Source organism: Cynocephalus volans, chromosome 1 (assembly GCF_027409185.1).
Source record: "Cynocephalus volans isolate mCynVol1 chromosome 1, mCynVol1.pri, whole genome shotgun sequence".
In the NCBI taxonomy this organism is placed as follows: domain Eukaryota; kingdom Metazoa; phylum Chordata; class Mammalia; order Dermoptera; family Cynocephalidae; genus Cynocephalus; species Cynocephalus volans.
The window spans coordinates 114765701-114783766 of record NC_084460.1 but is presented as its reverse complement, the minus strand read 5'-3'; positions in this window follow the sequence as shown (position 1 = coordinate 114783766).

Here is an 18066-nt window from a genome sequence, read left to right as displayed (position 1 = left end):
CTTGATGGGCTTGTTAAAACAAAGATTGCTGGGTACCAGTCCCAATATCTAATTCAATAGGTTTGGGTGGGGCTTATGCTGCTGGACCAGGTACCACACTTTGAGAACTATTTACTTGATACCCAAAATGTGGATCACTAATAACTATCTGATAGTCGATTTCTGTTTTAGAAAGTCCAGGATTCCTTCCTCTTTGTTTTCATTGCTTTCAATTTTGAAGGTAAATGGTTTTCCTGACCCTGTTCTACTTGCTCCATCTTCTATTCACAGACATCAATAAATTGGAGAAGATTTTGCACTTCAGCTGACTTTGAGTGATTTACATGTGGTGGTTTTCAAGCCTTTGTGAATATCAAATGAGCTTGTTTGCCTCATCAGCTAACTGAAGAAATTTAGGAGAAGAAATCTTCTTCCATATTAATTAAAAGCTTTCAGTATCTAAATGTGATTCAATTCAGCAAACATGTATTGAGTTCCCACTCCAACATCCTCAGCTAAATGAGAAAGCACAGAAGATTAAGAATAGGTCTCTGTTGGGGTGGGGGGGAGTTGGCGCCCACGCCAGCGCCCCGACAACTAGCTAATCCGTGCTCAGCTCAAGGGACCGAGCCCAAAGATTACTCCCTGCCTCCTGCTCCCCGTGCAAGAGGGAGAGGGGCGAGAGCCCAGGAGACAGGTAAGTGCAGCCACCAGCCCCAACCCGGCTCGCAAAGGAACACTCAGATGCGGTGGGGGTTCTGTCAAGCAGTTCCGTTTATTCAACTCAAAGCCTACATGTTTATGCATAAATGGGCTAAATGGGCCAGAGATTCTGGCGGGGGTCTCCACCTAACAAGCCAATCACCCTATAGGTCATGCGTGCATGCATGGCTCCTGCCTATGCTTATAGTAAAGATCATGAAGTGTCCATGAGCCCGGAAGGCTCTCTGCACCAATGATGTTAAGCCCCATAAATGGGGTGAGGTTTTACCAGACACCATAGTCACTCCCGCTTTACATCCTCCAGGCGCCATCCTGAACATGTGTGAAGAACAAAGAAGGGAACAAGCAGTCGTCATTAGGTGTAGCAACCATCTGTGCCAGGAAGGTAGCTGCCACCCAACAGGTCTCTACTAATATTTATATTTTTTAGTGAATTCCCTAAAGTAGCACACGTTGACCTCCACAGACTATTGGAGATACAGTGCCAAGTAAGAATCATTCATTTCTTGAGGTGCCTTTTGGGGAGGGCAAAGGACGGAGCTGGTGAGCATGATTGTTTTCAAGGAGCATGGAAATGCAGATTGAAGAGCATGGAAATGGCAGTAATATGAATTGATTCCCATCTTGTTATCAGTGCAAAACAAACAAACAAACAAAACAGGTTTATTTAGGGGCTTGACATTCCTTCGAATTAACAGTGCTTTTTAAAAATAATATTTTCCATTATGATGTTTTCATCTTCTTTGCATAAAATAATTAAATCTAATATTTGGGGTCTGTAAGAATAGCAAATATTATCCATTGCACAAATGGATGTCAGGTCATTGGAACATATTCTCAAGGTCACAGACCAACTGAGCAACAGAGACGGGACTAAAATAATGGATTTGTGACTCTTATAATTCCTACACTCATATGCTGAATGAAATTTTCCATCTATCTTTCTCCTTTAGTAAAAAATGAAGATCATTTAAAATATTAATGCCAGAATGATCATTAATCAATCATGTTAATGAAAATAGAAAGAATGTTATAAAAGGTCCACTTTGGGTTTTTTTGCTGTAAGCATTGTTAACAAAGTTATTCATGATTTTGCCTATTTGTTTTAGTTTTGCCTCTGTGCTCTGATTTATTACTACTGCACAAATTTTCATGCTATTCATGCTGAGAGTTAAAAATAACAATTTATATTTTTAAGGTAAACACATCAATAGGGGGAAAAAATAAAAAAACACTAATGATTCTCTGTACCCTTTGGTCAACATCTTCCCTTTCTCCATCCACCCTGAACCCCAGCCTCTGGTAACCACCATTCTACTCTCTACTTCTAGGAATTCAACTCTTTCATATTCCGCAGATAAATGAGATCATGCAGTGTTTGTCCTCCTGTGCCTGGCTTATTTCATTTAACATAATATCCTTCAGATTCATCCATGTTGTTGCAAGAGACAGGATTTTTTTCTTTTTTAAGGCTGAATAGTATTTCATTATGTATACGTCTTAGTCCATTCCTGCTGCTGTAACAAAATACCACAGACTGGGTAATTTATAAATTATAGAAATTTATTTTTCACAATTCTGGAAATTGGAAAGTCCAAGATCAAGGTGCTGGCAGGTTTGGTGTCTGGTGAGTGCCTGTTCCATTGATGGCATCTTCCCATGACAGCCTCCTCATATGAGGGAAGGGGGAAAAGCAAAAAGGGCCAGGAAGCTCTCTGAAACCTCTTTTAGAAGGATATTAATCCCATTCAAGGGCTAAAATCCTCATGACTTAATCACTTCTTTAAAAACTCCACATCTTAATCCTACCATATTGGTGACTAAGTTTCAACATATAAATTTTGGGAGGACACATTCAGACCATAGACACCACATTTTTTACACATTTACCTGTTGATATATACAATTATTATTTGTCAACTGAAAATTAAAATAAAAAATTTTAAAAACCACAACGATTCTTTCAGATAATGTAGAGACGGGGAACCTACTATAGCATACATATGCTCCAATGTTGGAATAAAAAAGGAAATATGTACAATATTTTTTACAGTTGAAAGAAAATATTTAAGATTTAAAATATTAGAGACTGAAAAGGCATTAAAGATATTTTAATTCAACACTTTTAACTTATAAATGAGACTAATCAAAGCCTACAAAGGAAAAAAAGTGAATCACCTATGACCACATAACCAATTGTATTTTATTTGGACCTCACTTCACAGGCTAATGCATGAATCAATTTAACAAAAAATCACCTAGTATTTTCTATATTCCAAGTCCAGTGAGGGATGCAAACATGAAACAAGAGCAGCCTTTACTTTAGAGCCTACTCTCTAGTAGACAAGTGAAGACACATACACAACAGACATTTTTTTTTTTTTTTTTGTGACCAGTAAGGGGATTGCAACCCTTGGCCCAGTGTCGGCCGCACCAGCCAGTGAGCGCACCGGCCGTCCCTATATAGGATCCGAACCTGCGGCAGGAGCACTCTCCCGAGTGCGCCACGGGGTCAGCCCCACAACAGAAATTTGTGTGTCCTTTCACAGTGAATACAACAAATGACCACAGGATAGATTAGAGTAAGGAAAACATTTTTTTTTCTTTTTTTTTCCGGTAAGGGGATCGCAACTCTTTGCACGGTGTGGTCTGCACCACGCTCAGCCAGTGAGCGCACCGGCCTTCCCTATATAGGATCCGAACCCGCGGCCTCTGCGCTACCAGTGCCGCACTCTCCCGAGTGAGCCACGGGGCCAGCCCAAGGAAAACATTTCTAAAAAGTGACAAGCAACATGTCATTTGGATGTAATGTAAATGGTATTCATTTGCTGGATATGGAGTTTAGGGCATATTTCTGCCACTATCTATGAAATAGTGGCAGAAAAACTTTTGAAATACACTAAATGTGCATCAGATTTGGGGAAAACATTTTTAGGGAAAGCATGAGCAAAACTATAGAGGCAAAACATTGGGGCGGGTACATATGGCTTGTATGTAAAGGAGTAGTGGGAGATACACTTTAAAATTAAACAGAGACTAGGTCTTTATGAGCAGACCAAAGAGTTTAGAGTTTATAGAGTCTATCTCTTGCATCTCTCCATATCTCTGATACGATGTTACGCTTAGTAACTGGTCAATAAATCTCAATCAACTCATTTATTCTTTCTTTTGCTTTTTCGTTTTAATATTCAAAACTATTTAGTATCTAGTCATTTGATAAGAATTCTGTGAAGTGTATGAGGTTAAGATATGAGAACATAAGGATGTATATGATATGGCTCTTTTCTTCAAGAAACATGCATTTAAGTGGACTGACAGCTGTGTAAGCAAATACTTAAAATACAATTTAATAAAAGCCAAAATGTATCTTTGTATAGGCAGCTGAGAAACTGTTAATTTTTCCTGGAAAATTTCCCAGAGAAATTTACATTTAATTTAATGCTTGAAGAAGAAAAAGGAGTTTTCCAGTTGGGTTATAAAAAAAAAGAAGAAGAAAAAAGGGAGGGAGGGAGAACATTCCAACACAGCATTTATAAAGAATCTTTGTGAAATTAGGATATACAATTATAATGATCATAAATACTAAATCCTATTAGGAAAGAAGTGTAGAAATACATGTATTCTACCCTTATTAATCAGGATTCTTTTTCCTCTTAAGATCCCTGAAGGAAAGAAACTCAGAAAGGAAAACAAGACCAGTAAATGCACATTTTCTGATTAGCTAGGTCTTTGACCCCACACCCTAGTACTCTGTTAAGCTCTCCTATATCGCATACACGGAGTAATCCCTTTATCTGGCCTAGATGATGAACCAATATCTTCCCAATATGTTCAAACCAGAATGTTAGAATTTACCAATTTTAATGAGACAAATGCCAGCCCTACTTTCACTTAAGGAATGAAAGCAGAGAACTGTAGAGGGCACAAGGTAGCCCTTCTGCCCACTGCTCCACTGCTCAGCATTGAGCTGGGCCAATACATCCTGCCCGTGGGCTTCTCAGGCAGGGGAGTGCGCCTCAATGCTCCTCAAAGGAGGAAAAGAAACTCATCAGAGGAAAAGGAATCTGGTTTGCTAGGAACCCGGGGCTCTTAGTATAGCTACATATGAGTTAGGAACTGAAAAGCAATACAGCTGATTATCTTTGGAACTGGTTCTGCACTTATTCTTAAATAACCAGATTTGTATTTTAGCAAGAAAACTCAGAAGCTGATGTGGATGTTGAATAATTTTTAAAAATATACATCAGTCATAGGTACTTCTACAAGAAATATTTCAAGTTTTCTCCAATGTCATTCTGGACACTTTTATCAAAGGAGTTTACTACATTGTTTACCAGGCCAAAGTGCTACAGACTAGTGTGTCTAGGTATTGCTGGCCCCATATACCCCCATGAACATTTTGAAAAATCTAGCATAAACTGCTATGAGACCATGATGCTACAGCTAATTTAGTACATTTCAAAAATTAAATTGCTGTAAAACCCATAGACACCTACTGTTAAAATGACTTTGTAGACAGCCTTAAAAATATAATTGACCATGATCTGATTTCTTCTCACTACTTAGCTAAATACTGCCAATTTGAGTGAGCTGAAAAACGAGAATAAAAATTTACTTATTAGTTGGCTTTAGTAAGAAACTAAATCCATTATTTATTTGTCAAAGATCCAAAATAGAACATACATTTAATGTAAGAGAGCAATAGTTTATTCCTATGCCAATTTTAGTTCAGTTAATTGGGACTTCCTGCCAAGCTGAAAAATTTTGAATTTACTTCCTTTTTATAGGAAACATGTGACAGGGGTCCTGAGTTAAAAGGTTTGTTTACCACCTCAGCAGCAGGACTTCCCAGGTTAGATTTGATGTTTGTATGGGAATTCCATTATAATATTTTCATTATTTCCTACATTTTATATACTGATTTCAGCTCTAATTTAAAATATTTGGCACATTTGTCAAATTACCTTATCATCTACTTTTAATAATTTCATTTCAATTGAGATATAATTCTCATATACAATATTCACCCATTATAGGTGTGTAATTCAGTGATTTTTTTAATACTCATAAAGCTGTGCAATCAGCACTATCTAAATCCAGAACATTTTTATCACTCTAAAAAGAAACCTGTACCTGTTAGTAGTCACTACTCATTTGCCCATCCTCTCACACCAAGCAATCTCCAATCTGCTGTCTCTCTGAATTGGCCTATTCTGAATATTTCATGTAAATGGAATAGTACAATACATGACTTTTTTGTGTCATGCTTTTTTCACTTAGCCTGAGCAGAAGCTGTGGTAAGCAGAGCCAACACACCACTGGGGTCCCAGATTCAAGCCTCAGAAATCCCTATCCACTGCCCAAGTAGGAGCCAAGGAGGTCCACCACAGTGACCACCACACCTACTGCCACTACAAGGATACTTCACCACCGTAGTAGTACTCAGGGCCAACCTACAGGCAGCCTGATGCACACTCAATTACATTGGTACAGGAAGAGTCACCAGCAAAGCTTGCAAATAGAGGAGGAAATCTTTCTCCTCATAGCCAACTCCAGAGTAATAGAAGAAACAAGTGCTATACCAGATGATCAAACCAAAATAGAATTTTTAAATGAAAAAATACTAGAACTACAGACAAAGAAGAAGATATGACACCACCTAAGGAATATAGTAATGCTCAAGTACCAGACCCCATAGAGCAGGAAACCCTTGAAATGTCTGAAAAGGAATTCTGAGCAACAATCTTAAGAAAACTCAGAGATAAGAGAAGACTCAATTAGAGAAAAAATATCCAGGATATGAAGGAGGAAATTTACAAAGAGATTAATACCTTAGCAAAGAATGTAGCAGAACTCCTAGAACTGAAGGATTCACTCAATGAAATAAAAAACACATTGGAGAGCTTGAGCAGCAAGTTAGAGCAAGCAGAAGAAAAAAGGAAAAAAGAATTTTTAAAAAATGAAGAAAATCTAAGAGAGCTAGCAGACAACCTAGCTCAAATATCTGAATCATGGGTATTTCAGAAGGAGAGGAGAAAGGAAAAGGCATTGAAAACCTATTCATGGAAATAATAACAGAAAACTTCCCAAGTATAAGGAAAGATGCAGACCTTCAAATCCAGGAAGACAAAAGATACCCAAACAGATTCAATCCAAAAAGATCCTTACCAAGACACATTATAGTCAAACTAGCAAAGCTCAAATATAAGAGATAATTCTAAAAGCAGCAAGAGAAAAGTATCAAGCCACCTATAAGGAAGCCCTGATTAGACTAACAGCAGATTTCTGAATTGAAACTCTATAGGCCAGAAGAAAATGGGATGATATATTTCATACACTAAAAGAAAAAAATTTCCAGCCAAGAATTCTATATCCAGCAAGGCTATCCTTCAGAAATGAGCGAGAAAGAGTGTATTTCCCAGATAAACAAAAATTGTGTGAGTTCACCATATGACCGGCCCTGCAAGAAATTCTCAAGGGAGTCCTGTATCTGGGATCCAAAGAATGATAATCACTGTCACAGATATGCAAAAAAGCACAAAACATGCCATTAAAACAAAAATGCAAAAGAGAAAGAGAAAGATGCTAAATCATTCCACCTCAAATTTCCAACTAACACTGAAGACAAAAAGTAAAAGGGGAAGAAAGGAACAAATAATATTTAAAACATCTAAACAAAAAGCAACAGAATAATGTTTTCAAGGTTCATCACTGTTTTCCTAGCATGCAGCAGTTCTTTATTCCTTTTAGTGGCTGTATAGTATCCCATTGTATGTACATGCCACATTTTGGTTATTCATTTGTCAGCTGGTAGGAATTCGGATTGTTTCCACTTTTGAGCTATTACAAATAATTCTGCTATAAACATTCATGTACAAATTTTTGTGTGGACGTATGTTTTCAATTCTCTTGGGTAAATACTTAGGAATGAAATTGCTGGATCATCTGGTAACTTTATGCTTGACTTTTACATTTTGTGATAAGAACACTTAGCATGAGATCTACCCTCTTAAATTTTTCAGCATACAATACATTGTTGTTTATTTTTTAAATTTTATTTATTTGTTTTTTTTGACTGGTAAGGGGATCACAACCCTTGGCTCGGTGTCATCTGCACCACACTCAGCCAGCGAGCACACGGCCATACCTACAGGGGATCAGAACCTGCGGCCTCAGGGCTATCCGCACCACACACTCTACTGAGTGAGCCATGGGGCTGGCCCCCATGGGGGATTTTAATGGCTGGCACATGGTAGATGCTTAATAAACCTTGGGGTAAATAAGGGTGTGAACGCTGATGGATCTGAGGTGGTGTGGGACAGGAGAGGCCCGGAGGATGACAGCCGGGGTTCTGTTTTCAGGAACTAGATGGAAGAGGGAGCCATTCACAGAGATGAGATAGGATTCCGGAGGGGAGGTTTTTTTTTAAAAAACATTTTATTTTATTTTGTCAATATACAATGTGGTTGATTATTGTGGCCAATTACCGAAACCTCCCTCCTCCCTTACCCATCTCCCTCCCAAGAATGTCCTTTCTGTTCACTTGTCATATCAACTTCAAGGAATTGTATTGTAATTGCTGTGTTTTCTTCCCCCCCCCCAGCTGTTTGTGTATTTATTTAATTTTAGCTCCCACAAATAAGTGAGAACATGTGATATTTCTCTTTCTGTGACTGACTAGTTTCACTTAATATAATTCTCTCTAGGTCCATCCATGTTGGTCCGTATCCACTCATCTGGTGATGGACATTTGGGCTGGTTCCCACTCTTAGCTATTGTAAAGAGTGCTGCGATGAACACTGGGGAACAGTTATACCTTCGACTTGATGATTTCCATTCCTCTGGGTATATTCCCAGCAGTGGGATAGCTGGGTCATATGGTAGATCTATCTGCAATTGTTTGAGGAACCTCCATACCATTTTCCATAGAGGCTGCACCATTTTGCAGTCCCACCAACAATGTACGAGAGTTCCTTTTTCTCCGCCACCTCGCCAGCATTTATCATTCACAGTCTTTTGGATATTAGCCATCCTGACTGGGGTGAGATGGTATCTCAGTGTGGTTTTGATTTGCATTTCCTCAATTCAGAGTAATGTTGAGCATTTTTTCATGTGTCTGTTGGCCATTTGTGTATCTTCTTTTGAGAAATGCCTATTTAGCTCTTTTGCCCATTTTTTAATTGGGTTGCTTGTTTTTTTCTTATAAAGTTGTTTCAGTTCCTTATATATTCTGGATATTAATCCTTTATCAGATGTATATTTTGCAAATATTTTCTCCCACTCTGTTGGTTGTCTTTTAACTCTGTTAATTGTTTCTTTTGCTGTGCAGAAGCTTTTTAGTTTGATATAATCCCATTTGTTTATTTTTCTTTCGGTTGCCTGTGCTTTTGGGGTCATATTCATGAAGTCTGTGCCCAGTCCTACTTCCTGAAGTGTTTCTCTTATGTTTTCTTTGAGAAGTTTTATTGTTTCAGGGTGTATATTTAATTCTTTAATCCATTTTGAGTTGATTTTGGTATATGGTGAGAGGTATGCATTGTTGTTTATTATAGGTACGATGTTGTTATGTTTAACCTTTTAAGAATCCCCACACAGTTTTTCAAAGTAGCTGCACTATTTCCAATCCCAACCGCAATTTATGAGAACTCCAATTTCTCCATATCCTTACCAATATTTATTATTGTCTGTCTCTTTCATTACAACCATCCTCGTGAGTGTGAAGTAGCATCTGAAAGTGGTTTTTCCTTGAAGGATCATAATGTGAAGCATCTTTTTATGTGCTTGTTAGCTATTTGTCTATCTTCTTGGAAAAATGTCTACTCAAATCCTTGCCCAGTTTTTAATTGGACTATTTGCCTTTTAATGTTATGTTCTTTACATATTCTGGATATTAAGCTCTTATTAGATACATGATTTGAAAATATTTTCTCCTCTGATTTCTATTTTATGACCATTTTATTGTCACATTCATTTGCAGGATTAATAGTGCCTCTCAGCTACTAATATTTCTTGGCAGAATTAATCTCTTTCTATTAGGCTTTAAAATGTCCATGACAATATCATCATCCTAAACAATGTCTCCCACTATAGTCATTATATGTGTGAATATAAACACTTTCCATTATTAAGCCACAAAATCTAGGGATAGTCAGTAGACAGAGTTTGCATTTTACAATTGAGGAGAATTACACCTTAGTCACATTTATGCATTAGCATTTTATTGGTTAAAATTTTATTATAAAACTATTAGAAGACCATCACAGAAAAAAGTTAAATATTAATGATCAGTTTTTTTTAAATTCAAAAATGAAAAAATTGAATTATCTAATAAACATGTGAAGATTTTAGCTAGTATCCAAATGTCCACCTCAAATACTAAATAATTAAGTTTTCTGGAAATGTTCCAAAGGGTTTTTTTAATTAGCTTTTCTATAACCCTATTTCATGCCTGCCTCCTAAAATGAAAGTTTTTATGACTATCATGTACATTGGATTCTCTAGAAGGTAATGTTATATAGATATAAATCGTCAAGTCCAGAGGTTAAGAAAACACAAATGACCATAGCGATATATTGGAATCACTTTTGATTATCTTTATACCCTTTGAAAATGAGTTAAAAATAACCAACCTCACATATATTATTAACTAAAAGTCCAGTACATTGCTTGAATAATAACCTAAGCATCTGGTAATAAGAAGTGGAGCTGAGAGTTTTTGTGTTATAGTTGTGAATGTGGACTTCATATGACTATGACGGTTGGATCTACTGACAAACTTTCTTCATCTGGTACTTGACTATGAAGATGGCTTCAGTTAGAGGATAGTCTAATCAGTGTTCAAATTAAAATAACTCAAATAATGGAGTGAGCAAGAGTGGGGTGGAGGAAAGTTATATGAATAGTTTGGTTACTTGAGACTTGTTTTGGAATGTTTCTATAATTGTAATCAGTGTTGTATAATGCAAGCTCTCGTTTCATAATGTAGGACACCACTTCAATAAGAAAATGCTTTCAGTGTTAAGTCAGCTAAATAGTCCTCTTTAATGTGGAGGAATAGTAGAAAGATTTCTACTGAAATATTTCATTAAAATATGTAATAAAATATTCAAATACTTATTAATGTTTGATCAGTTGATTATCTTATATTCCATAAAACTTCGTTTTCTTCCACAAAACCCATTGCTTTGGTCCCTGAACAATTAAAATTTCAAGATTCTTTTTTTCCAATTGAGTTAGGATGGTATGACTTTGAAATCTGCATATGTGAAAGGCGGGGTGTTACAGAATGAATACTCTTCTGTTAGCATAGACATATGTAAGTATTTTATAAAAGCTAATTAAGAGAAGATAAACAGGAAGATCATTTTATAATTAGGTCATTGACTTAAAATGGAATAGAAATGAGGCTCAGATGTTTAGATACTATAATTTATTTCAATGTTTAAGATCTGTCACTTTTTTCCACATTTCTTTCTTCCCATCTTCTCTCTCCACCACATGATTTTAATTAATTTTTTATATTTATGTATACATACATATGAATGCATTGCTTCAGTAGAAATACTAGCTACAGTTCAAGCCCTGAGTGTGGGGTTGTAGTAAACATTTACAACTGTTATTTATCTATAGACATCGGAATTTTCAGGTTTTGCAACTTAAAGCCCAAAAGTCCTCCTCACCTTATTGTAGGATATTGGAAAGCAAATCTCAATGCCATCTGTTTGCTAAATTATATGAAGATTGTTACAAATTTCCTGACCTTGCAGAAGTCAGTTGTTCTCTCTGGTACTTTGTTACTTCATCTATGAAATTAGAAAAAATAAAGGAATTCAAACTGGATAAATATCTAGTCCCTTCTTGATCTAAAATTTATCAATAAATGATTCTTTTTATTCTTAGTGTTGCTGAGCAGAAAAGTCTAACACTTAATAAGCATTTTTAGGTTGGCATGAGACCAAGGTAATTTTAAAAATCACCAGGGTAAGGTCATAGCAAATTGGGATTTCATTGAAATTCAAGTCATTTGCTTTGAATGATAGATTATAATGTATATAAAAAGAATCCAATATAGCAAGTTTATGTGCTGGTGAACTCTAAGTTTTTAATTAATTTTTTTAAAATCCTAAATCTCATGGCAATAATTAATTTAGATTATATCTGTAACATAAAAAATCTATTTATTTAAATTATTTTTTTAAAAAATGCCTATAATGCAAATTTTTTGTTTTCATGACTACAAAAAGTTTGACTGAACATCTTTCAAGGACAGATTTTTCTTTCTGCTTTTTACTTTTCCAAATTATTTCTTTAGGGTAAATTACTGGAGATGAATTTCTAGATGAAAGATTTAAAACATTTTTTGGTTTTCATTGCAATATTACTAGAATATAAAGAAGAAAAATATCTATCAAATTTGCACACACAAAAATGTAATCATATCCCTGTATTTGATTTTGTCACATTTTTCTGGTATTAAAAGGAGTCTATAATTTTAAAAATTTTGTTTAATTTAGCTTTAAGTATTTACTTACTGTTTGTTTTTTCCTTTGGAAGAATTATCTTATTCATATCCTTTGATCATAAGTGGGCTGGGAATTTAGCTGCATGTTTAAATTTCAGTCTGCAAAAATATTCCTGACCTCATCTTCAAACAGAAGGTGTACACTGTGTCACACAGTTTTCGGATAGTCATAAACCGAGAAAGCAATCTAATACAGATTCTGTGCTATGCAATTATCAGTCCCTACCTGCTGAGTCAGAGTCCATTAGAAAAAACATTAGGAGGTTGCATGTCTCTCACTGATTGTACGTGCAGATTCTATGAACTTTAATAGGATTTACATGCACACAGTCAGGAGAGTTTCAACAGGCAAATTTAAAAATAACAATTTTCTAACCGCAGTGATACACTGCAGGTTTTTCAGTTACATGGAACACTTGGGGTCTAGATTCATTTAGCCTTTGACTTCATTTAACACAGTATACCCACAGGAAAACTTTATGGCATTTTAAGAGTGTTTGCTATCTTATATTACTGCTTACACAAACAGAGTTATGCTTGCAAGCTCAATTTTTGTAGACCATAGTATTTTTCAGTTTTTATTAGCAGACTTTGCTTTTATGCACTTGCTGGATAGGGAATTTTTTTTTTCTTTTTTTCTTTTTTTTTTTATAACTAAAGTAAGTCTTAGGTTTGCTAGTAATCCCTGCTTTTTTAATCATCTTTTAAAAAAATAATCTTTAATTGGAAATTTTGCATTAAAAAAGTATAGTTGCCTTTTGTTTATCATATCTTTCACTGGGCATCGAAGTTCTGGGTCTCGAGAGTCAGCTAAGGAGATGACCATAAAATCTGAGCCTCTGATGCCATCAGACTTATTAATGGTAAATTGTCTTCCTGGTTTACCGTGTGATAGTTAATCAGTGTCCGAGAAAATCATAACTGCTATGTCTCTCCTTTTGTTCTCCAGTGACTCCCTTCAGCAAAGGAAAAAGCAGTAAACTTGTATCATTTATGTAGAAAGAGGATGTCATGTACTGGTTTTATCCAGAGTTTTAAGAAGCACCAGTCAATTTTTCAGAAAAATAAAACTAGTAGTGTTGAATGTTTACATTTTTAGTATGAATTCATAAAAGTGCTTTATAAGTTTGTAAATATGAAAAGCCCATCCACATTAGACAGTCACTACAGACTTACAGATCGGTGGTTCCCAAATTTTTAGTGTGCATCAGGATCACCTACAGGATTTATTAGAACATAGATTGCTGGTCCCACCTCTAAAGCTTCTGATTTGTTAATCTACCTGAAAATTTTCATTTGTTAATGAGTTCCCAGGTTATTCCAATGCCTCTGGTCTGGAGATCTCACTCTGAGGACCACTGATATAGATAAAAGCAGCAGTACAGATATAACTCCACAGCCTCACTTCCATTCTAGAAACTCTATTGGAATACAAATTTTTGAGTGTGCTGTTATTTTAAGAATAATCTCAAGTCTATTTTATTTACAAAATGAGCCATTTAACAAGTACGATATTTTAATGGTAACGTTATTGGTAACTTGGCCATGACCCAAGTGTACTTGAAGACTGGGGTTGAGACTGGCTCCTATAATGGCATTGCTTAGCCCTTGCTGCAGTCTTCATCCAATGTCCCAATCTTTCCTGGCCCCACCACTCACTCTCATTCCTCTGATGCCTGCCTTTCCACCTCATATATCTTCCACATGCAGAAGGTTTTCAAGTTCTCCTATGCCTGTCTACAGGCTCCAGGAGCTTTTCTCCACAGGATCACTGCCAAATAGTAGGCCCATCATTTGTGATACATCCATGAGTCAGTAATCAAAGACCCATGGCCCCACCACCACACACCAGTTCTTTTCCTTTCCATACACCTTCGGTGTCGCTTGATTACTTGGAAATCTCTGCAACAGAATTTCAGCAAAAGCACTAGAGTTCACTTCAGTACAGTGTCTCTATGAGTCTTTTAATGCAATTTTCATAAAAGAACATGGGCAGGGCATTCTGAAGATCACACGGAAAACAGACCAATCTTTCCTGTGTAGCCCACCAGAAACACTCCTGCTCAGCACTGATGCTTCCTAGCCATGGCATGGACTATTTATCTGATGCTTCCTGGCTGTGGCATGGACTATTTATCACCTCTACATGCAAAGCACCTTGCTAGGCATGGACAGAGAATAAAAAAACAATTCAAACAAGGCCAAGTGCTGTAAAATCTTCAATTAGAGAGCCAAAGAATGTAAGGATCGAAAGAATAACTGGAAGTTCTCCAGGAAACCAGAGTGGCATTCATCATGCCACTTGAAGACTCTCAATTCAGCTTCAATAGCAGAATAAGGGGAAGGCTCCTTCCCCGCTTCACAGAGGTGCCCACATTTGACAGGGTTTAAAATGTGAAGTCAAACATGCATGATAGTGCCCAGTGCTGATGTTCAACTTAAGCTCTAATCACGACTCTGAATTAACAACATAAATTAGGGGGCTGACCCCGTGGCACACTCGGAGAGTGCGGCGCTGGGAGCGCTGCAGCGCTCCCGCCCCGGGTTCGGATCCTATATAGGGATGGCCGGTGCGCTCGGTGCGGCCGGTCACAAAAACAAACAAACAAACAAACAAAAAACCATAAATTAGTGCTGAAGGGTGACCGTATGCCCAGCTGCTTGTTTTAAGTAAGGGAGGCTAAAGCACCCCAGCCCAATGCTATTTGTTTTCCCTGACAACTTGTCTGAATTTTCATACATTAAGTTAATTTCAAGCTACGCTAAATACATTTGGGCTCTCAGAGGGTGTCTCTAGTTTTAATCTGCTTTAATACATTATACATTGCTTCCTTTAAAATCCGGCAGCTTTATTTACATTTAATAGAGTTTACCTTTAACTCAGTAATATGTCCTGTGATAGATACCCTGCTGTTCCCTGAGCCTGGAATGGCATTTTCTCTCCCACCCCCTCCTGACTCCTTCTCTGTCTATGGAAATTTTCATCTTTTGAGGCACAGCCCAGGTTCCTGCTCCAATTATGCTTTCCATCTTCACATTCCTTGGCCCTCTAATGGAAGCTTTTACAGCTCTTGGCCTTGTTTGAATGTTTTTTATATTCTCCATCCGTGCCTACTAAGTTGCTTTACATATAGAGGTGATAAATTATTTGTGTAAATAAAAATCACTCATTTGTTAAATAGTTACTGAGTATTAATTATGTCACAGGCCCTTTGGAAGTCCCTGGCAATATAGAGAAAAGGAAAACATGGTTTTTCTCCCAGATAAACTCCCAGTCTGAGGGAGAACACAGGCATCCAAACCACAAAGGATAAAGCAATGTGAAAATTTCATAGCAGAGGTACCTCCAGAGCTCTCTGACAGCATTACAAATATCATCCGGAGTTAATGACATGTACAAATCACAAAGTTATAAGTTGACATGGTAGACTGGGGAATGAGCAAGTAGTTTATATGCTGGAGGGGGCCATGCAAAGAGGAGGGTTGCAGGAGATGAATTTGTGCCTATTTGTGTCTTTCTAAATGGTAGTTCTCTCTAAAGGAAATCCAAAGGGTATGAATAAAGAGTGGAAAACAACACCCCTACCAGTCAAGAAAGCACTCATTAGCATTGCCATCAATTCTTCATAAACTGCTTCTCTAAAACAAAGAGAAATCAATCAGGCTAGTTGGGATTCAACACGATAGACGTATCTTTTAGAAATATGGCATCATTTCTCCTTTTCATTCATATAATTTGCATTTATTGAGGATCATCAATTTACATGATACTGGGTTGGTCTCTACAGAAGGTACAAACATAATTCAACCAAAAGGTAGAGGAAAAGGTAGACATATGTAACAATATTACACAATATTGTATAATATTATACAATACATTATTATAAGCATATTCTTATATAGAGAATATGCTCAGTGTGGGAGTGCGGAGGAGAGAATGATGAATCACAGCAGGAGCAATGTTGGCTGCTTCTAAGGGAAGGTAGCAACTTTGGTGAATTTTACATGAAAGGTAGCATTTGAAATGGAGGAAGAGAATAAAAACAGTCAATGGGTTGTAAATGTGCATAATAAGTTCACCATTCCAGGAAGCCTATTTTGATGTTGGGGCTCCTTACCTTTTACTAGTGCTAATGCACTAGTTAAAAAAAAAAAAAAAAAAGAAAGAAGAAAAGGGTTGTATTTTGCCACCGACTAATTTTGCATTTTGCAGCATCTAGAGACTAATGTGATGAAGAGCACCTGAAAGAAAGATCAAATTCAATAATATAATTCAATCAAAACTTAGAATTAAATAAGCAGCTTCTTTAAAAATAAAGAAAAAGAAACAGTTGCTGTGAACCTTTTTATTTTTATTTTTTTATTTTTATTTATATTTTTATTTTTTTTGATGGATTCTTTATTTTTTTATTATTTATTTATTTTTTATTTTTATTTTTTTATTTTTTATTTTTTTTAATTTTATTTTGTCGATATACATTGTGGCTGATTATTGCTCCCCATCACCAAAACCTCCCTCCCTTCTCCCTCCCCCCTCCCCCCCAACAATGTCCTTTCTGTTTGCTTGTCATATCAACTTCAAATAATTGTGGTTGTTATATCTTCTTCCCCCCCCCCCCGGTGTGTGTGTGTGTGTGTGTGTGTGTGTGTGTGTGTGTGTGTGTGTGAATTTATATATTAATTTTTAGCTCCCACCAATAAGTGAGAACATGTGGTATTTCTCTTTCTGTGCCTGACTTGTTTCACTTAATATAATTCTCTCAAGGTCCATCCATGTTGTTGCAAATGGCAGTATTTCATTCGTTTTTATAGCTGAGTAGTATTCCATTGTGTAGATGTACCACATTTTCCGTATCCACTCATCCGATGATGGGCATTTGGGCTGGTTCCAACTCTTGGCTATTGTAAAGAGTGCTGCGATAAACATTGGGAAACAGGTATACCTTCGACTTGATGATTTCCATTCCTCTGGGTATATACCCAACAGTGGGATAGCTGGGTCGTATGGTAGATCTATCTGCAATTGTTTGAGGAACCTCCATACCATTTTCCATAGAGGCTGCACCATTTTGCAGTCCCACCAACAATGTATGAGAGTTCCTTCTTCTCCGCAGCCTCGCCAGCATTTATCGTTCATAGTCTTTTGGATTTTAGCCATCCTAACTGGGGTTAGATGGTATCTCAATGTGGTTTTGATTTGCATTTCCCGGATGCTGAGTGCTGTTGAGCATTTTTTCACATGTCTGTTGGCCATTTGTATATCTTCCTTAGAGAAATGCCTACTTAGCTCTTTTGCCCATTTTTTAATCGGGTTGCTTGTTTTCTTCTTGTAAAGTTGTTTGAGTTCCTTATATATTCTGGATATTAATCCTTTGTCAGATATATATTTTGCAAATATTTTCTCCCACTCTGTTGGTTGTCTTTTAACTCTGTTAATTGTTTCTTTTGCTGTGCAGAAGCTTTTTAGTTTGATATAATCCTATTTGTTTATTTTTTCTTTGGTTGCCTGTGCTTTTGGGGTCGTATTCATGAAGTCTGTGCCCAGTCCTATTTCCTGAAGTGTTTCTCCTATGTTTTCTTTAAGAAGTTTTATTGTTTCAGGGTGTATATTTAAATCCTTAATCCATTGTGAGTTGATTTTAGTATACGGTGAGAGGTATGGATCTAGTTTCATTCTCCTGCATATCGATATCCAGTTATCCCAGCACCATTTGCTGAAGAGGCAGTCCCTTCGCCACTGAATAGGCTTGGTGCCTTTGTCAAAGATCAGCTGACAGTAAGTGTGTGGGTTGATTTCTGGATTCTCTATTCTATTCCATTAGTCAGTATGTCTGTTTTTATGC